General features: G+C 44.6%; 1 pseudogene; it reads right to left on the bottom strand.

Moving 5' to 3' along the window:
* Positions 1-23,253, bottom strand: part of LOC141155597 (uncharacterized) — a 67,106-nt pseudogene extending 43,853 nt beyond the window's left edge.
* Between the last annotated feature and the right edge of the window lie 1,256 nt (positions 23,254-24,509).

Here is a 24,509-nt window from a genome sequence, read left to right on the forward strand (position 1 = left end):
CTCAGTTTCGAGTAGAACTTTACAATAATGAGTTAGTCTGAGTTTATGTAAAGATGTCACTATGTTAACATCGATGATGTTTTCTCTGTGCGGCAGGGTAGATTGAAACCCTCATAGATATTACATTAAAGTTAGCTGGGATCGGGCGACCATCTAATGTGTATGGGAGCCTAATGACAGATAAGGACCAGGCCATGATAAACCACAGGGGCTCTCTTATAAGGGACATAGGAACGCTCGGCCAAGTCCTCACGGCCTACATACACATTAGACTGTTGTCAGCCTATTGTACGCCATCTCATCCGACTCCCACATACACAGGAACGCTAGATTCGGCTGATCACTCCTATGTTCTCTATGAGAGCGCCGTTGTCAGACTCTTCTTGCGGTGGCTTACCTCCCGGAAAACAAAAGGAACGGCCGCTGAAATTCAACTGGCCCAATCCTTCCCTTCCCTGACAGTCGAGAGGCCCCAACACATCACTGTCGGACAACCTCACTGATGACTTTAGTCTAATGTGAATGGTGACCTTTAGTCTTGTTCGAAATCTTCTACCAACGACTAAACTACGACCTCCTCCCCATTTTATCCACACTTGACTGCAGCCCCACTGAAATATAATTTTTTCTTTTCTTAGATGTGAAGTTACCCATAGAAAATGACCTGCGATATCTCCAGCGACCCTACGGACAGAAAACACAAACCACACTGGCCGCCGAGGACTAGACTTAATGCCGAACCAGGGCAGCACAATGTTTCTGCTCAATTCTACTAAACACACTTCTGAAAATGTAAAATATTTCTGCTGATGCCCCCTCCATTGTTAGGTCTCACGGGTCCTCACCTCTCCGGTCAGCAGGTAGATGATCTCCAGGGTCAGGTCTAGGATCTGCTCAGTCTTGTTGTGACTCCTGTGATTCGTGTCCATCCTTCAGTGGTCGATCAGCAGTCGGACAATTATGGAGTAGAGGAAAGGTGAACAGAGAGATCCTACAGTGCGGGAACCTGGAGATAGGGCAGACCGGCGATATTGTCACTTATAGGGAACTAGCAAAATACTCACGGCTACGCTCGTGGAAAATTATATGTTAAATTGTTGGTTAGGCTTGCAGCGCTTTACAGACATCATCAACGTTGTCCCCATTGGGGCTCACAATCTAAATTCCCCACCAGTTTGTCTTTGGAGTGTGGGAGGAAACCGGAGAACCCGGAGGAAACCCACACAAACACGGGGAGAACATACAAACTCCTCGCAGATGTTGTCCTTGGTGGGATTTGAACCCAGGACCCCAGCGCTGTTAAGCAACATTTATGGAGCTGACACTATTGTTTTTAGGTGCTAGGATTGTGCGTTCACAAAGCCACTTATGGTTGTTAAAATTGTTACAAATATTCAGGGAAAACTTGGTCAATAACCTCCAGTACTGAGGACGTCACTTTACAAAAGTCTTCCGGGAAGGAAATTAAAGGGAATCTGTCACCACTTTGGCGTTATCAGACCTCTACTATGGCCATACAGGGTATAGAAAAGTAAATCTATACTTACCTGTATGGTCCATGGTAGAGGTCTGATTGCAGAGAAATCTGGTTTTATAAACTCTGTTTTTCACAGGCTTGGCATCCCCCGGACGAAAAGAAATCCCCACCTATATGCTTATTATTCCCCCAAATCCCCACCTATGTGCTTAATTATCATATTTCCCCCTCCCCTGCACGTGACAGGCCCTGTGACGTGCACTGTGGTCACTGACCTCCCAGGCATGAGCAAAGTGCCGCTCACATAGAGCTCACATAGAGCGCGCTCTGCTTCATCCTGGCCCCATATCTACGTGCACTGCGCCGCAGGTTTCTATTACGCAGGAGCCGGGAAGTGACAGCAACTCCCCAGCGCCTGCGCAATAGAAACCTGCGGCGCAGTGCACCGAGATATGGGGCCAGGATGAAGCAGAGCGCGCTCTATGTGAGCGGCACTTTTCGCATGCCCGGGAAGTCAGGGAGCACAGTGCACGTCACAAGGCCTGTGATGTGCAGGGGAGGGTGGGATATGATAATAAAGCACATAGGCGGGGATTTGGGGGAATAATAAGCACATAGGCAGGGATTTGGGGGAAAAATAAGCACATAGGCGGGGATTTCTTGGCATCCCCTGGACGTCAAGCCTGTGAAAAATGGAGTTTATAAAAACAGATTTCTCTGCAATCAGACCTCTACCATGGGCCATACAGGTATGTATAGATTTACTCTTCTATACTCTGTATGGCCATAGTAGAGGTCTGATAACTCCAAAGTGGTGACAGATTCCCTTTAAGTGAAAAGTGATGAAAGGTGGGCGGTGGAAATCAACAGGGCGCCACGCTCTGAAACAGGAGCCACCCAGGTCAGAGAAGAAAAGTCGATTTATTCAACACACAACGCGCTTCAGGGACGATCCGTCCCCTTCATCAGGTGATTATGATGAAGGAAATTAAGCTTATAGTGGTATCCGTAGGGAACCTGCCGTTTCCGAGGCTTAGTAGGTGGCGGCGTGTAAATTTGTCCGCAGTAGTATTTCCCATTAAGTGAAGCCACAGATTAGTAGTCAGCTTCTGAATATGTCTCCATAGATAAGAAGATTATACACAGGCATTCAGCTCGTTGGCTGCTGCTGCCTTAATAACAGGTAACGTTTGGCAGAAGTCGCCTCAAATCTCATTTATGAAAACCGCCTCACAGTCAGACTGCAGCAGGTGTCCACAGCAACCAGAGCTCAGCAGCTTCAATGCTATAGGCGAGCAGCACGATCTTACTGTGAGGCAATTCTCATAAATGAGGCCCCAGTTACTTCTGTGACCGCCGCTGCTATAATTACAGACTTTAGAGCGACTTGTCAGGTTGTCCCACCTTAGCGGCTATATGGTTGCTGCCCCTTTACGAGCGACTCTTCAGGCGCTGTCGCTTTAATTCTTCAAGACCCTTTAGGCAAAAACTGCGGTTTTGCATTCAACACACAGACACCCATTTTCTCCTTTATTTTTATAAAGCCTAAATTCAGGGGGCCAAATCTCGTGGGAGGGAGATTTCAAGTTTTAATGTTCACAGTATTTAAGAATAATTTATTTTTTAAAATCTTAAGTGATCCCCCACCAAGGGTCCGACCGCTGCCCCCTTTATATCACAGCTGCGATGATCTGCGTGTCCTGACACCTTTCCATCACAGCCATTCATTTCTCAGTATTTCGTACTACAGTTGCTCTTCACATCAGTGAGTCCGGAGCACCCATGACGCTGCTCGCTGATTCTCCTTCCTTGGACCACATATGGTAGGTACTAAGCACTGCATAACGGGAACACCCCACAAGACCCGCTATACACCAGGAACACCCCACAAAAATAAAAAAATAAAAAAATCGCCATATACTCCACATGACCTGCCGTATACCAGGAACACCCTACAAAACACATTGTATACTGGGAACACCCCACAAGACCCGCCGTATACCGGAAACACCCCACAAGACCCGCCGTAAACTGGGAACACCCCACAAGACCCGCCGTATACCAGGATCAAGCCACAAGACCCGCCGTATACCGGGGAAACCCACCACAAGACCCTCTATTTTAGGGATAGTCTGAGCCAGTCGTGTAACGATATAATCCTTATAACAGTTGCCCATTTTTTTTCTTTTTCTAACACAACAACCTCCAGACCTGACCACTCACTCACTCGCTCGCTGCCTCATATATTTTAATGGCAGAAATTTGTTAATTTAATTCCACAGCACTTTACAGACATCATCATCACTGTCCCCATTGGGGCTCACAATCTAGATTCCCTATCAGTATGTCTTTGGAGTGTGGGAGGAAACTGGAGAACCCGGAGGAAACCCAGCAAACACGGGGAGAACATACAGACTCCTTGCAGATGTTGTCCTTGGTGGGATTTGAACCCAGGACCCCAGTGCTGCAAGGCTGCAGTGCTAACCACTGAGCCACCATGCTGCCCATTATCCCTCCCTCCGCGGTTCTGTCACCTTTTCTAATTATCGATATTCACATAACTGGTCAGTGGTTTGGATTGTAGTATTTATACACACATATATATATATATATATATATATATATACACACCCCATGTACAGTGTAGGAGATATATACACATACATGCACCTTTGAGGAGCCATTACCTGGACGTCCACAGAATCCGGGGAGAACAGGAGACGCTGATGAACCCCTGGAAACATTCACCGACTCCCCAGGAAGCTCCAGCTCACCATGGATGAAGGACCTGTGATGATGTCACGATCATGTGACCAAGCACGTAATGACATCGGCAGCCCTCCCCCCTCCTAAGCCTCACTGGTCACATGATTATGACGTCATCACAGGTCCTGTATCCACTGACATATACAGAGTGATCCGCTGTCACGGCAACAGAAAGTGGAGACACACGGTCGGGGTCACCTGTGTGCGTCGCTCTCTGCCGGACGTGTGCACCTGAATTGCAAAAAATAAACATATACAAATATATCTGGCAGCGATGTAATAAAGCAATGCTCTTTTCGGTGACGTTTTGTCAGGTTTACGTCGTATTGCATTTTTTTATTTTTACATACAGAAAAACATAACTGACCGCACCTTGTCCTCCAGCAAAAAAAAGTGTAAATTATATATACGATATTTATCCCATTAGTCTCAATGGGAGACGTGTATAAATGTAATCAGCTGGCTGTCATATACCGACCTCCAGTCCCGGTCACTGGCTTTATTGACCAATTCTCCACCTGCCTTCTTTACTTTCTCTCGGCTGACATTCCCACAATCATCATGGGCGATTTCAACATCCCCACTGACACTTGCCAGTCAGCAGCATCAAAACTCCTGTCGCTTACTTAATCCTTTGGACTTACTCAGTGGTCCTCCTCAGCTACCCACACAGACAGACACACACTAGACCTCATCTTCACCCGACTCTGCTCACAACCTCCCCCTTACCCCTATCTGACCACCATCTACTCACTTTCTCATCCCTGTCCTCCTCACCTGTCACCCATGTCCAGCAACTAACACCCCCCCCCCCCCGCAGAGCCCTTGCACATCTAGACACTCACACACTCTCTGACTATTTTACCACTGACATCCATACCTTCAATCCACGACACAGACAGCGCCACTGCTTTCTACAATGCCACTCTCGCATCAGCTAATGACTCGGTCACCCTTCTTGCGCATGGCAGAACGCGACGAGTCAATAGGCAACCCTGGCACAACAACCTCACTAAACAGCTTCGGCAACCGTTCCAAGGTTGCGGAGTGGCGTTGAAAGAAACAAAAATTCGCAAGATGACTTCACTGCATTCAAACAAGCAACATTTGCATTCAAATAAGCCCTCACCTCTGCTAAACAGGCCTATTTCACAACCCTCATATCTTCCCTATCCTACAACCCCAAACAATTATTCAACACTTTTAACTCTCTCCTCCGCCCTTCACTGCCCCCTCCGACCTCCGTCATCTCTGCTGAGGAGGTTGCCACACACTTCAAACACAAGATTGACCAAACACGGCAAGTCTTTATTGTCCAACCACCACAACCCCTTTGTTTTCCAGACCTTTGCACTTCCCTCCTAACCTCCCTTTCCAACATCATGGAAGGAGATCTTATTCGTCTCCTCTCCAAATCACACCTCACCACTTGTGCACTCGACACCATCCCCCCCACACACACACACACACTCATCCCATCCCTAACCCATCTCTTCAACTTATCACTAACTTCTGGTACCTTCCCTGCTGCCTTCAAACATGCAACAATCACGCCCATCCTCAAAAAGACATCCCTCGACCCAAAAGCCTTGTCTAGCTACCGCCCCATATCGCTGCTCCCATTTGCCTCCAAACTCCTTGAGCAACACATCCATGCTGAAGTTTCCTCTCATTCCTCATCTAAACTCTCTCTTCGACAACCGACAATCTGGCTTCCGCCCCCACCATTCCACCGAAACTGCCCTGACCAAAATTACTAATGACTTACTTACAGCCAAAGCTAACAGACAATTCTCTGTACTTCTTCTTCTTGAACTATCCTCTGCCTTCGATACAGTTGACCACTGCCTCCTACTACAGATCCTCTCTTCCTTTGGCATCATAGACCTTGCCCTATCCTGGATCTCCTCATAACTTTCTAACCGCACATTTAGCGTCTCCCGCTCCCACACTACCTTCTCATCCCGCCCCCTCTCTGTTGGAGTCCCTCAAGGCTCTGTCCTAAAACCCCTACTCTTCTCAATCTATGCCCTTTGCCTGGGACAGCTCATAAAATCCCATGGCTTCCAGTACCATCTGTACACTGATGACACCCAGATCTACCTCTTTGGCCCAGATGTCACTTCTCTGCTGTCCAGAATCCCAGCATGTGTATCAGCCATATCCTCATTCTTCTCCTCTCGCTTCCTCAAGCTCAATGTGGACAAAACTGAACTCCTCATCTTTCCCCAATCTCACATATCTTCCCCACCTGATCTTTCTATCACAATAAATGACATCATGCTTTCCCCTGTACCGGCAATCCGCTGCCTTGGAGTAACCCTTGACTCTGCCCTGTCCTTCAAACCCCACATCCAAGCTCTCGCCATCTCTTGTCGCCTCCAGCTCAAAAATATTTCCAGAATCCATCATTTCCTCAATCCTCAATCTACTAAACTGCTTGTGCATGCCTTCATCATCTCCCATTTTGACTACTGCAACATCCTCCTCTGTGGCCTCCCTGCTAACACTCTCGCACCTCTCCAGTCCATCCTTAACTCTGCTCTCTGCTGCGTGACTGATTCATCTCTCGCCTCTCTACTCCTCTGCTACCCCCCTTTGCAAATCCTTTCATTGGCTCCCAATTGCCCAGCGTATCCAGTTCAAACTACAGTACTAACCCTGACCTACAAATCCATCCATAACCTTTCTCCTCCGTACATCTCTGAACTAATCTCCCAATATATTCCCTCCAGTAACCTCCGGTCCTCCCAAGACCTCTTTCTCTCCTCCACACTTATTCGTTCCTCACCCAATCGCCTCCAAGACTTCTCCCAATATCCCCCATCCTATGGAATTCTGTGCCTCAACACGTCCGATTATCTGCCACATTTGGATCCTTCAGACGGAACCTGAAAACCCATCTCTTCAAGAAAGCTTACAGCCTGCAATGACCCTGCTGCCTCCTCAACAACACCAAAGCTGCTGCAACCCCTCAACCTACTGTCTCCTTCCCCATCATGTAGAATGTAAGCCCGCAAGGGCAGGGTCCTCTTCCCTCTGTACCAGTCTATCATTGTTTGTTTACTGTAAGTCATATCTGTATTTGGTATGTAACCCCTTCTTATGTACAGCACCATGGAATCAATGGCGCTATATAAATAAATAATAATATGTCTAACGTGCACATTATTAATGAATTTGGTGGGAAAAATCCCCTCCATTCACCATCTGCTCCTCCCCACTGAGCAGGTACTGATACCCGGGGTGGGGTGTATGAGGCGGTCTACACCAGGAAAGATATAGGCAGGCGCAGGCTGTGGTATATCACACTTTGGCTTTTGTTTTTACCCCATACATCATACCCCTGCAGATGTGGACCCAGCCCCATATGTACCAGATTTTTTGTACTATGAGAAGAAACTTTTAAGTAAGAAAAACTCTTGCTAAAAAGTGTGAGCATCTTATAGTCCAGAGGCAGCGTCCTGGGATGGAGGAGAAGGCAGACAAAGCATCCTTCCCAATCACTGAGAGAACTGCTCTCCCTCCTGCCCCACACTGATCAGTGCAGAGCAGGAGAGGAAGCAACTGAGACTGCAAGGAGGCTGCATGTCCTGACCAGCTCCAGGGTCATTCAGGTCATGTGATCAGTCACATGCCTGGAAGAAACTGCAGGATGTGGTAATACATACAGTGCTGGCCAAAAGTATTGGCACCCCTGCAATTCTGTCAGATAATACTCTGTTTCTTCCTGAAAATGATTGCAATCACAAATTCTTTGGTATTATTATCTTCATTTAATTTGTCTTCAATGAAAAAACACAAAAAGAATTGTCCTAAAGCCAAATTGGATATAATTCCACACCAAACCTAAAAAAGGGGGTGGACAAAAGTATTGGCACTGTTTGAAAAATCATGTGATGCTTCTCTAATTCGTGTAATTAACAGCACCTGTAACTTACCTGTGGCACCTAACAGGTGTTGGCAATAACTAAATCACACTTGCAGCCAGTTAACATGGATTAAAGTTGACTCAACCTCTGTCCTGTGTCCTTGTGTGTACCACATTGAGCATGGAGAAAAGAAAGAAGACCAAAGAACTGTCTGAGGACTTGAGAAACCAAATTGTGAGGAAGCATGAGCAATCTCAAGGCTACAAGTCCATCTCCAAAGACCTGAATGTTCCTGTGTCTTCCGTGCGCAGTGTCATCAAGAAGTTTAAAGCCCATGGCACTGTGGCTAACCTCACTAGATGTGGATGGAAAAGAAAAATTGACGAGAGATTTCAACGCAAGATTGTGCGGATGGTGGATAAAGAACCTCGACTAACATCCAAACAAGTTCAAGCTGGCCTGCAGTCCGAGGGTACAACAGTGTCAACCCGTACTATACGTCGCCGTCTGAATGAAAAGGGACTGTATGGTAGGATACCCAGGAAGACCCCACTTCTTACCCCGAGACATAAAAAAGCCAGGCTGGAGTTTGCCAAAACTCACCTGATAAAGCCTAAAATGTTTTGGAAGAATGTTCTCTGGTCAGATGAGACAAAAGTCGAGCTTTTTGGGAAAAAGCATCAACATAGAGTGTACAGGGAAAAAAAAGAGGCATTCAAAGAAAAGAACATGGTCCCTACAGTCAAACATGGCGGAGGTTCCCTGATGTTTTGGGGTTGCTTTGCTGCCTCTGGCACTGGACTGCTTGACCGTGTGCATGGCATTATGAAGTCTGAAGACTACCAACAAATTTTGCAGCATAATGTAGGGCCCGGTGTGAGAAAGCTGGGTCTCCCTCAGAGGTCATGGGTCTTCCAGCAGGACAATGACCCAAAACACACTTCCAAAAGCACTATAAAATGGTTTGCGAGAAAGCACTGGAGACTTCTAAAGTGGCCAGCAATGAGTCCAGACCTGAATCCCATAGAACACCTGTGGAGAGATCTCAAAATGGCAGTTTGGAGAAGGCACCCTTCAAATATCAGGGACCTGGAGCAGTTTGCCAAAGAAGAATGGTCTACAATTCCAGCAGAGCATTGTAAGAAACTCATTGATGGTTACCGGAAGCGGTTGTTCGCAGTTATTTTGGCTAAAGGTTGTGCAACCAAGTATTAGGCTGAGGGTGCCAATACTTTTGTCTGGCCCATTTTTGGAGTTTTGTGTGAAATGATCAATGATTTGATTTTTGCTTCATTCTCTTTTGTGTTTTTTTCCTTGCAAGCAAATTAAATGAAGATAATAATACCAAAGAATTTGTGATTGCAATCATTTTCAGGAAGAAACTGAGTATTATCAGACAGAATTGCAGGGGTGCCAATACTTTTGGCCAGCACTGTAGTGTGTGTGTGTATGTAAATGTGCATGCGACAGAGCTGTGTGTGTAAATGTGCATGTAGAAAAGCTGTGTATTAATAAATGTGCTTTTAGTAGTTTTTCTATACGTAAATGTGCATATAGCAGAGCTATGTGTATGTCAATTTGCATGTAGCAGAGCTGTGTATATGTAAATGTGCATGTAGCTGAGCTGTGTATATAAACAAATGTGCATGTAGCAGAGCTGTTTCTATATGTAAATGTGCATGTAGCAGAGCTATGTATATGAAAATGTGCATATAGCAGATCCATGTGTATGTAGCAGAGCTGAATGGGTGGTCCTCTTCTTTTCTGCTAAAACTGCATTTGCCTACAGCACCTTGCTCAGTGCTGCCGACCTCTCCCTCCCTCTCCTACTTCCCGATAGAGAGATCTCAGCATTGGGAATTGTTATTTCTATGGATGAGGTGACCATTGATAGTGTTGAATGTAGTGGCTGTAATTCACTATGCGACCAATATCCATTACGATTGACAAACTCTACATGTCATTTATGGTTCATGTGGATCCTTAGGGAATGATCACGCTCAGAGCAGAACATAGAATAGCTGAGCTGTGCTACAACACGGCTGTCAGGATGCCCAGAATGCTTATGTTTTTTTTTTAGAAAGGGTCATAGGCGCATCTGTTTTTCATGAATTGGACAGGGTCATAGGTGGGATCCTCAGCATAGCTGAGCTGTGCTACAACCCAGCCGTCAGATGTTTTATTACACTGGGTCACTAGGTGCATCTGAGACTGCTCTGCTTGACCAACAGCAGTGTCAACGGACAGTGAAGAGCGCCATCAGTAGGGGTGTGATAGCTACAAATCAGTGCGGATTTTAAGATCAGTTGTATTAGTACACATGGTTAACTCTGTATTGTACAGAAAAATGAGACCACACAATGATTTTGGGAATAACGCTTTAATATTTTACCATTTTCAAGATCTCTGCTTGCTGTCATTCAGTAGGAACCTTCACAATTAACTTCCAAAGTGTGTCCTTCTCTCCCATCTCCAGACAGGTGACGGACACTCTCTGATTAGACTGCAACGGTAAGAAGCCTGTGATCTTCTAAAAAGACTTTGAGGTTCAATTTCTCTCCATATGTAACGCCTCTGCTTGCTGTCACTTTATTTAATCTTGAATATGATGAGGAACTGGAATCTGCATGAATGATAGCCCAGGAATGAATAATCCTTGGACCAAGTTCCCATCTACGGAAACGCTGCACCAAAATACACAACAGCTTTTTTTACAATTTTTTGTTTTGCACAAAATATGCAGCTTTTATACTATGTGAGAACACGACCTCAGGCTTCAGAGCTGAAATCTCCAAGCATACTTTGCTGGCTAAATCTGCGTTCAGGATACTTGCGTATTTGGTGTAGTTTTAGACCTTGTTCACATGATGTGTTCCTGATGTGGTTTTTGGTGCGATTTTTCAAACACGTGATAAAATCAGGTGTATTCATTGCGTTTTTGCAAAACCTCAGCACAAAAATAAACACATTGTGTGAACATGCATTGATATTTCAACGGACGTTTGGAAAGTTTCTGCATCTAAAATACGAGTATATTTTCTGCGCCTCTTCATGCATTCTTACAGAAAAGCACTTAAAAGATTAAACAAGACAATGTCCGACCAATGTTTTAATCTGAGCGTAATTGAAAATCGCTTCAGATATTGACATGTTGTGGGTTTATAAAACACGACAAGAGCCGGTTCCAAACCAAAAAGAAACAGCACAAGGATTAGATCACGATTGCTGGTACTGTACAATGCTGCGCGGATTATGTGTCGAAAATCCACACCAAATATCCAACGTGCAAACCCGGCTTTATACTGGCCGATTATTGGGACAGGAGAGCTCCTAGGAATATCTGCTTCACGATAGTCGTCCTACCTAAATATGCCGACAATCACTTAATAAACGCGCAAAATGCTCATCAAATGATGCTTAAAAATGGTCAGTCTCGATAGCACGTTGTCCTGTGTAATCAGGACATGTGCTGTCGAGAAAATGATCTATTATTGATGGGAAGTGTGGGGTCAGTCTGTCCAAGCTAGATATGAAATGACCGCCAATCAGGGTCCGTTTTTGCCAACAGGCCTTGTAGTTTAGACCCAGCCCCAGAGCTTGCTTTCAGAAGTGAAGTCTTCACGCCATTGTACATACGTAGTTCATTTCTAGGGATGTTTAGAGTACCTACACTTTTTTTTTTAGCATATGATGGGTGCCAAAATGCCTGCAGACTGCATAATGTGTACAGAGGGCTTCTGTTTCCTGAGCAGCGCAAATTAGAGAGATCCCACACCGATCTGCAGCACATTTCAGCCCCCATCACATGGTTAAAAACAAGTGGAGGTGCTCTTTTAGAGTCTCACCCCCAACCCTTTTGACCCAGGAATTCGGGGAAATCCAGGACAGCTGATTAGTTTGCACGTCATGAGCTTTCCGGCAGTAAATGTAAGGACGACTCCATTTTGCAGTGACTGCCACAGCTGGATATCTCCTCACACAGCTCCCAATCCACATACACTGGAGTTTAGGGTGCTGTTTGGAGGGGAGATGCTCGTAGTTGCTGTCTGTCCAGAATTTCTCAGGAATCCTTGGCCGAAAGGAAGCAGGGCTTATGTAAATCTTGGGGGGGCCACAGGCGTTGGGGGGTTAGGCTGGCAGCTGAAGAATAAGGGGCAGGGTTGGAAGTAGTCACTTATGGGTGCTGCGTGCACACTGGTAGCTTCTTGGACTTTGTCAGGAACCCAGTCACCATTGTACACCTGGCTGCCCTGTGTACCCAGGAAGCATTGATAAGAGTAGGTGGGCTATCCCAGAGGGAGGTGGGTACAGACCGCTGCCAGCCAGGGTCGTGCCTCCTTTCTGTATTGCAATGTACCTCCCATTATTAGGGTACCAATCCAGAGATCAATATCAGTGGGGAGAAGCTGTACTATTAAGTGATGAGAGGGGCTCTGGGAAGCTAGTGACCGGAAGACCCTGATGTGGGCAGTACGGGCACTGAAGCTATTACCAGGAATCTGTAAAGAATTTCATACACTGACATCTGCAACCCAAAGGTTATTATGGCATCTGGCTGTAACACTGTAATGTAGTTGGAAAAGATGATGTGAACAGGGTCTAAAGTATGGCCACAGCAGCCGGCACAGCAGCTGATAATGATGGTGAGGGGCGGTGGAAAATGAAATGCACAGACACAAAGTAGGATGGATGTGACTTAGGGGCATGCAGACAGGGTCATCTTCATGAGACAGGTCTGCATATTTTTTTTTCAGATTAAAATGTTTAGATGATGGAAGGAACAAGGCGAAGAAGACCGGCAACCTGATGGCTTGATGCTATCAAGATAATGGTGGAGAACACCCTGGTGGACCTACAGGTCATCTCACTAAATTAGAATATCATCAAAAAGTTTATTTATTTCAGTTCTTCAATACAAAAAGTGAAACTCATCTATTATATAGAGTCATTACAAACAGAGTGATCTATTTCAAGTGTTTATTTCTGTTAATGTTGATTATGGCTTACAGCCAATGAAGACACAAAAGTCATTATCTCAGTAAATTAGAATACTTTATAACAACAGCTTGAAAAATGTTTTTAAAATCCGAAATGTTGTCCTAGTGAAATGTATGTTCAATAAATGCCCTCAATACTTGGTCGGGCTCCTTTCCATCAATTACTGCATCAATGCGGCAATGTGGCATGGAGGCGATCAGCCTGTGACACTGCTGAGGGGTTATGGAAGCCCAGGTGGCTTTGATAGAAGCCTTCAGCTCGTCTGCATTGTTGGGTCTGGTGTCTCTCATCTTTCTCTTGACAATACCCCATAGATTCTCTATAATAGATTCTCTATGGGGTTAAGGTCAAGTGAGTTTGCTGCCAATCAAGCACAGTGATACTATTGTGTAAACCAGGTATTGGTACTTTTGGCAGTGTGGACCGGTGCCAAGTCCTGCTGGAAAATGACATTTCCATCTCCAAAAAGCTTGTCGGCAGAGGGAAGCATGAAGGGCTCTACAATGTCCTGGTAGACGGGTGCGCTGACTTTGGTCTTGATAAAACACAGTGGACCTCCACCAGCAGATGACATGGCTCCCCAAACCATCACTGATTGTGGACACTTCACACTAGACCTCAAGCAGCTTGGATTGTGGCCTCTCCACTCTTCCTTCAGACTCTGGCACCTTGTGGAGTGTGTCAATGACTGCCTTCTGGACATCTGTCAAGTCAGCAGTCTTCCCCATGATTGTGGAGCCTACTGAAACAGACTAAGGGACCTTTTTAAACGCATAGGAAGCCTTTGCAGGTGTTTTGTTAATTATATTCATTTAGTGAGATAATGACTTTTGTGTTTTCATTGGCTGTAAGCCATAATCATCAGCATTAACAGAAATAAACACTTGAAATAGATCACTCTGTGTGTAATGACTTTATAGAATATAGGAGTTTCACTTTTTGTATTGAAGAACTGAAATAAATTAACTTTTTGATGATATTCTAATTTAGTGAGATGCACCTGTATCTAGGCTCGTGCAAGATCCATCTTCCTAAGGCTCGAGACCGAGGCGAAGGCCGTCAATTAATAATAATTCAATGTGATTTGACTTTTCGGAAGAACATTGGCCACATTCTTCACATGAAACGATTTCTACTTCGTGTGGATTTTCTAATATACAATGATTTTGGTTTATTTATACAAAAAGTCCTACATAAAATTGACAATGGCTTCCGGCTGATGCACAAAGTTTTGGACGACACTTCTCCCATTGTGGACACGACTATGACTTCTCTCTCATGTGGATTCTTTCGTGTCGGACAAGACTTCTTTTCCTGTTAAAATATTTCCCGCACACCGTACATCCAAAAGGCTTCTCCCCTGTGTGAGCGATCTGATGTACAACCAGATCTGACTTCTGGATGAAACATTTCCCACACACAGGACACGGGAACGGCCGCTCTCCCGTGTGGATTCTGTGATGTGCGAATAGGTTTGATTTAATGGCGAAACGTTTCCCACATTCTGTACACAAGTGCGGCTTCTCCCCGGTGTGAGTTCTCTGGTGTCTAACGAGATCTGATTTCCGCTTGAAACACTTCCCGCACACTGTGCACGAGAGCGGCTTCTCCACTGTGTGAACTTTCAGATGTTCCAGAAAGTTTGATCTCATCGCAAAACTTTTTCCGCATTCCGCACACGGAAATCGTCCCTCGGTTCTGCGGTTGCTCGGCTTCTTCTCTCCTCTGGATTTTGGAGGCAGCTGTAGAGCCTGTGACTGATCAGATGATGGTTGTAGGACCGTGGTGGGAACAGAAAGCAGATTCCCGGGGGTGATGAGGGAAGGAATGTTTATGGTAATAAAAGACTGCCCGTAAATAGTCTGTGAGATATTAAGGTTTGCCGAACAATCTGAAGATGACGGGAGAGGACTGCAGCCGAGGCTCGGGGGAACATCTGCTGGGGAGAAAAAGATGGCGATAGATCAGGGATGTCAAACTCAAATACACAGAGGGCCAAAATGAAAACCTTGGATTAAGTCACGGGCCAACCAGTATACAGAATATTGGGCCCCACACAGTCCTCCATGCACAATAATGGGCCCCACACAGTCCTCCATGCACAATAATGGGCCCCACATAGGGGTGGTGGTTCTGGTGTCACAGACCAAATAAAACCACCATGCGGGCAAGATTTGGCGCATGGGCCAGAGTTTGATATGTATGTGTTAGAGGGACACCAGTATATCTGCAATACAGCAGAAAATCAGGAGGGGTCGCTATACACAGATTGTCAATGCTCACATCAGTCCATGTCCCCAGTATGGATCACAATATCTCCCCATCTTGGATACAGGGGCCAATGTCATAGAAAGTCAATCTTTTGGCAGCTTCTATGCTTCCATGTACATAGCAGACTGCACAACGGGTTAATTGTGAATCCCTCAGTGAGTTCGTCATGACAGCAGTGATTATATCTTACTGTAAGAAAATTTTGGCTTAACTTTGATGCAGTTATAAATCCACTCAGAGAAGTTCAGTTAAACATATGGATTAAATAATTTTTTATTTTGATAAATTGGGCTTTTACAGACAATGATATCAAATGTTCATTCGTGATTTCATTTTTTTTTTTTACTTTTTATGTTATTTTGTAGTGCCCTTAGGGGACTTGAACCTATGATTATTTAATCTCTTGTATACTGCAATACTTTAATATTTCGGTACACAGAAAAATCACTGGTCTCCAGTGAAGCCCAGCCTGTGGCTCGACTGATGGCCACTGGAATGACTGGGCCACCCAGTAAGCCATTGAAATGTTACTGTCAGAGGCACTTAAACAGTTAAATGGCAGCGATCAGAGCTAGCGTTGGTCACTGCTTTTTAGGTGTTGGCTGTATGTCACAACCGTTAGCTGGTGAATATGGAGCAATTGATGCTTCTGAGCCCGCTCCATACACCCACCCGATATAGGACATAGGACATTCTCATATGTCAGGAAGGATTCACCTCATCAAGTCATAATGGGGGCCATCAGACCTCCAGAGCCAAATAGAAGAGAGAACGACAGTACTAGGAACAGAGATTTAGATTGTACTTACAGAAGTGGGACAAGGACACATGAATGTGGTCACTCAAAGACTTGGCCGAGGTTCCAAGGGCTCTCAATAGGCAGAGGACGGTAAGTAAGGTTTGGAAGTTCATCATCCCAGAGAACAAAAGAGTCAAGCATTGAACTTTAAACTGTTCAATAATGATCTCCCCTCATATTATCCGTCAGGGAGTGTTGCACATCGCCCATACACAGGGAGGCAGGTTGACTTGTTCGTGGACTCTTCTCTCTTGGCCAGGTCTTACTCACCTGTGCTGACATTAGTAGGAGTTTCCTCTTCCCTCTTCAGGACGTCACTTCTGTAATACTCCTCGTCTCCCTCCATCTCTTCCACTTTCACAATAATCAGGTCGTCGTTCTAAAACAAAAATGCATGAAATGAAATACAATATAACGTAGTGATGTCTACTTCATGTAACACTTCATGTCCATGTCGAAGGATTCTTCTACCTGCCGATCCTGAGGGACATTAGGATTTTCTCCTGGATCTTCCTTAGAATAAACTGAATGGGGACAACTTTCTGGTGAGGGACTATCCCTTGCTCCATCTGTAAGAAACATGTGTAGGGTTACTGAATATGTTCGGCTTAAGCTGAATTTGCACTGTCATGTGCCAGGAAAACTCGACAGAAGCCAAAATTGTGTCATTTTGGCCTTCATCAGGCTGATATACATCAGTATACAATATAGAAGAGCGTAGTCCTCCACACTAGTCCTGATGGAGGCATAAAAAACAAAGCGAATAATCAAATTACAAGCCCACCTTTATGTTTATAGGCAGACTCTTCTTTAACGGTTGTTGCGAGTGGCTGGTAGTCCTCCATCAGGACGTCTTTGTACTGGTCCTTGTGTCCTTCCATGTACTCCCACTCCTCCATGGAGAGATGGACAGTGACGTCCTGACACCTTACAGGGACCTGACAACACAATCATCCCGTCATCACCCAGACACATCATATAAGGCCCCGGCGATCCCGGCAGCGCTCACCTCTCCGGTCAGCACCTGCAGGATCTTATTGGTGATCTCCACGATCTTCTCGTTGCTTCTCTCATGTATCCGTGATGGTGGTGGAGGCACCTTGATGGCGCTTCTGATCTCGCTCCATCCTCCTGATGCTTGGTGATCAGAGCTGGTTTTCCCACATTCACAAGATTTCTTCACGACTGTGTAATCCTGTGTACGGAGAGACGCGCTGATACACATCTCTCACCCCATCTTTATCCATAGAGTCACATCATATGACAATTATGACAAGTTCTCACCTCTCCTGTCAGCAAGTAGATGATCTCCAGGGTGAGGTTTAATATTTGCTCAGCCATTTTATGACTCCTGTCCATCCTTAATTGGTCATTCAGTAGGACCATTATCTTATAGAGGGTCCCACACAGCAGGGACCTGGAGAGAGGACAAGTCAAGCGATACATTCACTTAGAGGGAATATTAAGGAAAAGATCTAAAGAATCTGTAAACTTTAAGGAAAAAGACGATTTGTGTTACGATGGTTCTTTACACTCAGAACCATGAATAAGAAAAAGCCAAGGAAATATTTAGTGAGTGAGGGAGAAATGTGAGTGTGAAAAGCTAATGATCAATGTAGCATTGCAACGACCTCCACAATCACCAGAACAGGGGTCAAAAATCCTCTGTTACTCCTCACTGCACAACTAAGATGAGGAGTGTTCCATGTGGATATTCTGATCTAGTATTGGAGAAACCAGTGGTGCTGAGGTAAGAAGAGGCTGCTCACACTGCTGTTCACCATGTCTGTCTGATCTAATACTGGAGATACCAGGGGTGCTGAGGTAAGAAGAGGCTGCCCACACTGCTGTCCACCCTGTCTATCTGATCTAATACTAGAGATACCAGGGGTGCTGAGGTAAGAAGAGGCTGCCCACACTGCTCTCCACCCTGTCTATCTGATCTAATACTAGAGATACCAAGAGTGCTGAGGTAAGAAGAGGCTGCTCACACTGCTGTCCACCCTGTCTATCTGATCTAGTACTGGAGATACCAGGGTGCTGAGGTAAGAAGAGGAAGCTCATACTGATGTCCACCCCATCTATCTGATCTAATACTAGAGATACCAGGGGTGCTGAGGTAAGAAGAGGCTGCTCACACTGCTGTCCACCCTGTCTATCTGATCTAATACTAGAGATACCAAGAGTGCTGAGGTAAGAAGAGGCTGCTCACACTGCTGTCCACCCTGTCTATCTGATCTAGTACTGGAGATACCAGGGTGCTGAGGTAAGAAGAGGCTGCTCACACTGCTGTCCACCCCGTCTATCTGATCTAATACTAGAGATACCAAGAGTGCTGAGGTAAGAAGAGGCTGCTCACACTGCTGTCCACCCTGTTTATCTGATCTAATACTAGAGATACCAAGAGTGCTGAGGTAAGAAGAGGCTGCTCACACTGCTGTCCACCCCGTCTATCTGATCTAATACTAGAGATACCAAGAGTGCTGAGGTAAGAAGAGGCTGCTCACACTGCTGTCCACCCTGTTTATCTGATCTAATACTGAAGATACCAGTTTGGTTTGAATAATTGTGGGGCTGCACTAATCAGTAGAAGGGGAATTTTGTACTGAATTTGGAGAAACCACTTGTTATATTAGTTATGTTGAGATATTTACATTGTAATAAACCAATAAAACAAGAACAAACAGCATAAAGTTTGTACATTTTGCTAATACTCCTAATAAGTGATGTCAATATCTCAGGGTAATTATTAGATTACAACATTAGAATGCAATAAATATATGTACTATTTACAGAGATAGCACGGTGGCTCAGTGGTTAGCACTTGCAGCGCTGGGTTCCAGAGTTCAAATCCCACCAAGGACAACATCTGCAAGGAGTTTGTATGTTATCCCCATGTTTGTGTGGGTTTCCTTCAGGTTCTCCGGTTTCCTCCCACCCTCCAAAGACAAACTGGTGGGGAATGTAGCTTGGGGGGCCCTTTAGGAACAGTGATAATATATGTAAAACGCTGCGGAATATGATAGCGCTATATAAGCAATGCATAATAAAATCCAAACACATACCGTGTACAATGTAAATTTCATTATATATAATATCCATTATAAATTTATGCTTAAAACCTATAACTCCACCCTTCACCTCTCCAAACAAACCTACTTTAACAACCTCCTCATCTCACTTTCCAATAATCCTAAATGCCTCTTCGACACTTTTCACTCTCTCCTTAATCAAACAGCACAGGCCCTGATCACCGACCTCAGCGCTGATGATCTGGCCAGTTATTTCAAAGAAAAAAATTGACCATATCCGACAGGAAATTTTCTCCCAATCCCCATATGTTATGCATGCTCCTCCCTCCCACACTGCATCTTACTCACTTTCTGACTTCGAACCAGTCATGGAAGAAGAAGTGATCAGGCTCCTTGCATCTTCTCACCCTACCACCTGCACCAGTGACCCTATTCCCTCACATCTCCTTCAATCCCTTTCTCCAGCTGTCACCACTCACCTAACTAAAATATTCAACCTCTCCCTCCTCATTTAAACACGTCAGCATACATCCATTACTTAAAAAACACCCCTTGACCAGAACTGCACGGCTAACTACAGACCTGTTTCCAACCTGCCTTTTATCTCTAAACTCCTGGAACGCTTGGTCCACTCCCGTCTAATGCGCTATCTTTCAGAAAACGCTCTTCTTGACCCTTTACAATCTGGTTTCCGCTCTTCACATTCTACTGAAACTGCCCTCACTAAAGTCTATAATGATCTACTAACAGCTAAATCTAATGGTCACTACTCCCTGCTGATTCTCCTGGATCTCTTTGCCGCATTTGACACTGTGGATCACCAGCTCCTCCTCACTACGCTCCACACTATTGGTCTCAAGGACACTGTTCTCTCCTGGTTCTCCTCCTATCTCTCTGACCGCTCCTTCTCTGTGTCTTTTGCCGGCTCCTCTTCCTCTCCCCTTCCCCTTACTGTCGGAGTTCCTCAAGGATCAGTCCTAGGCCCCCTTCTTTTCTCCTTATACACCGCTCCTATTGGACAAACAATCAGCATATTCGGTTTTCAGTACCATCTCTATGCTGATGACACCCAACTATACACCTCTGCTCCGGACATCACCCCTGCATTACTACAAAAGACCAGTGATTGTCTTTCTGCTGTGTCTAACATTATGTCCTCCCTCTGTCTAAAACTGAATCTGTCAAAAAACTGAACTACTCGTATTTCCTCCCTCCACTAACCTACCTGTGCCCAATATTGCCATCTCCGTTTGTGGCTCTACCATTACTCCCCAGCAACAAGCCCGCTGTCTTGGGGTCATATATGACTCAGATCTTTCCTTCACTCCTCACATCAAATCACTCGCTCGTTCATGTCATCTACACCTCAAAAACATCTCAAGAATCAGGACTTTTCTTACCTTTGATTCAACAAAAACTCTTACTGTAGCTTTTATTCATTTTCGTCTCGACTATTGCAACTCTTTACTAATCGGGCTCCTCTTACTAAACTTTCCCCTCTCCAATCCATCCTGAACGCAGCAGCCAGGTCATATTCCTCGCCAACCGTTACACCGATGCTTCTTCCCTGTGCCAGTCATTGCACTGGTTCCCCATCCAATACAGAGTTCAATATAAACTTATCACTCTCACCTACAAAGCACTCTATGCTTCAGCACCACTTTACATATCCTCCCTCGTTTCAGTCTGCCACCCTTCCCGTGCCCTCCTTTCTGCCAATGATTTAAAACTAAAATCCTCCATAATCCAAACTTCCCACTCCCATCTCCAAGATTTCTCACATGCAGCGCCAATTCTTTGGAATGCACTACCCAGGACAGTTCGATTAATTCCCAATACCCATAGTTTTAAGCGTGCTCTAAAAACTAGTGTTGAGCGAGTATGTTCTATTAACCCTTTCTCTGAGTATTTATAGCTGCGCGGTGATATGGTTGAATCGCTCCCGTGTGCATGATTTGCAACTGTTGGACAGTTTTATTACATGTGAGGAATGTCTATTTCTTACACATTCCTCACATGTAATAAAGCTGTCAAACAGTTGCAAATCATGCACACGGGAGCGATTTAACCTTATCACTGAGCAGCTGTAACTACTCGGAGCTCGGGGCGAGCATACTCGGACAGAACATACTCGCTCAACACTACTAAAAATCAATTTCTTTAGACTGGCCTATCGCCTCAACACACTTATCTGACTGTCCTAGTTTGGACCATATTAAAAAGTTTCTTCAAATTCATGTTCATACCATCCATGCACTGATTAGCCTCTGTCTGTACTGTACACATACTGGCTGGCAACCAGTTCATGTAGTGTTAGGTACATACCCGATTTAATATATTATGGCTGTATTATACAACAAATGTACATGTTAACTTTTGTGTCTCCCCCATTTCCGCATAGACTGTAAGCTTGCAAGCAGGGCCCTCACTCCTTTTGATATGAGTTATGCTTATTCTGTAACGTCTGCAATGTCTGTGTAAGTCCCCCCTAAAATTGTAAAGTGCTGCGGAATATGCTGGCGCTATAAAAATAAAAACACACACACACAAACCAGAAAAACCTGACCAGCACCTCCTAATGTGCACTGGTGCCAGCTGCTGTAACTATAAAATATATCAAAAGAATGCAGCTGCACTCCATAATGGCCAAGATACGTCTTAACAATGAAAATATTGGATCTAAACTGTTTTGCTCAGCAACAAGTACTTACAAAAAAACAAAGATTTTTAGCGCATAAATTGGCCAATTCATGTGTGCCCATCAACCACGGCAAGGTAACCTCCCCCTGATGGGTAACTACTCTGCCTTCCATGCCACTTTTGGGCTACAAGCCTACAACTAAACGGACAAACATGTCTTCTTCTGGGATAAAAACACCTACATTTAAAGGGCAAGCAGAGCTGTTTATACAACACCTGCTGGTTAGTGGGAGGAGTGCAGAATCAGGCAAGAGCACTGCGCTAAAAACCTTCGTTTTTTTGTAAGTACTTGTTGCTGAGCAAAACAGTTTAGATCCAATATTTTCATTGTTAAGATGTATCTTGGCCATATGGAGTGCTGCTGCATATTATATATATATATATATATATATATATATATATATATATATATATATATATATATATATATATATATATATACACACACACACACACACGTAGAAAGAAAAGAAAAAGCCATGGACTGCACATCCAAAAATCATACATTTTGCCGCTAAGCAAATATTTGCAAAATTGGACATGAGGTTCTTAGTTGAACATTTTGATCAGACTGCATGAAGCCACTGCCACGTCACGGCGATCATCTCAGAGAGTCCCTAACTAACGGACAGCGTAGTGCGCCAACCAGCGAAGTTGCACCAGCAGGAGGAGTGACCCGGTTCTGAACAGCACCCATGGTGCAAGGCTGAGTCCCCATGACTCCAGGACGCACCATCCCACAAGCAAAAAAAAACACAGCTACAACACCAAGTGATGGGAACTAGAAAACTCACCTTCCACATGTTCTCAGACAGAGAACCCCCTTGCAGTCTCCTGCTAATTAAAAACCCCTGTGCCAAACGGGAGGAGTGCAGGTCCAAGTAAAACTAAAAAAGAAGAGGGGACCATGCAATATGCCAAGGCTGTAGAAAAAGACATGGATCGCACACGCAGACATCACGTGAGACACCAGGTCACCTGCAGCGCCTCCATACAGGCTGATCAGAAGGTCACCTAACAACCTCATGTTCATTTTTTGTAAATTTTTGCCTAGAGGTGTTAGGTCAAGGTGTGATTTTTGGATGTGAGGTCCATGTCTTTTTCTATAGCTATATATATATATATATATATATATATATATATACACACACACACATACATTAGATTGTGATATGCAATAGAAATCATTTTTCGGAGCCATTACCTGGACGTCTACAGAATCCGGGGAGCCACTGATGAACCCCTAAAACCATTCACCAACTCCCCAGGAGGCTCCAGCTCACCGTGGATAAAGGACCTGTGATGATGTCACGACCATGTGACCAAGCACGTAATGACATCACCAGCCCTCACTCCCTCCCCATCCCATGTGACTGGTCACATGATTGTGACATCATCAAAGGTTCTCGATCCACTGAAGTCTTCATTTACGACATCAGATAAATGTCTGGCTGCGCACAGCGAGACTGGTAGTGTGCGCCCCGCGGCATTCAGGTTCTTATATCCTGCACAGACTTAAGGACGTGTTCACATGCAGCCTTTGTTTTATGCAAATTAAAAAGCTGCACTTTTAACCCCTTAGTGTCCAGGAGAAATTTTTCGAATCTGACCTGTGTCACTTTATAACTTTGGAATGTTTCAACGTATCCCGGAGATTTTGAGATTAAGGTTTTTTTTATGACACATTGTACTTTATATTAGTGGTAAATTTATGTCGATGTTTTGGTTTTATTTATGAAAATATCAGAAATTTGACAAAAGCTTACAAAAAAAAAAAAAAAAAGCAATTTTTGAACTTTGATCATCCCTTTAATCCAGTTACACCACACAAAGTAGGTAATAAATCACATTTCCCTCCTGTCGGCCTCATCAGCACCTTCTGTAAAACCTCCTTTTGCTTTGTTAGGATTTTAGAAGGTTTAAAAATTTTGCAGCAATTTTGCTTTTTTTAAAGGAAATTTACAAAACTTATTTTTTTAGGGACCTGTTCGGTTTTGAAGTGACTTTAAGGGACGTATATATTGGGAAAACCCCCAAAAGTGACGCAATTTTATAAACAACGCCCCTCAACATATTCAGAACGGCTGTCGGGTGGTTTTTTAACCCCTTGGGTTCTTTTCAGGAATTAACACAACATGGAATGGCAGGAATGAAAAATTTGAATTTTACCATTCGAATGTTGCTATGATCTGAACAGACCCCTATAGTTGGCGGACCCCCGGAGGCCATTACAAAGATCAGGACCACACAATCTCAGGTTGTGATGGGTTTAGAGAGGGAGTCCTCATGCTCTGTTAACCATATAGATGCCGATGTCACTATGGACAGCAGCAAGTAGGGGGTTAATCAATGTCAACCGACAATTGCTCCATTTTCGCCCATCGGGGGAGGCTAGTTTCTCATATCAAAAAGGTGTATTGGTGGTCATTAAAAGGTTGATACTTCTTACAGCTGAGGGTTTGTTACACTTGCATCCAGTGTACAAAATCCTATTTTATGTAGGGCATCTGAACAGTGAAGGTGGTGTCCATTAGCGAACAACACATTTAACGTTAGACACCAACACTTACGGACTTCCTCTTGAAATTTAAAGG

This window comes from Phyllobates terribilis, unplaced genomic scaffold, assembly GCF_046119375.1.
Source record: "Phyllobates terribilis strain yellow unplaced genomic scaffold, ASM4611937v1 Scaffold_7__3_contigs__length_470593459, whole genome shotgun sequence".
NCBI classification, from domain to species: domain Eukaryota; kingdom Metazoa; phylum Chordata; class Amphibia; order Anura; family Dendrobatidae; genus Phyllobates; species Phyllobates terribilis.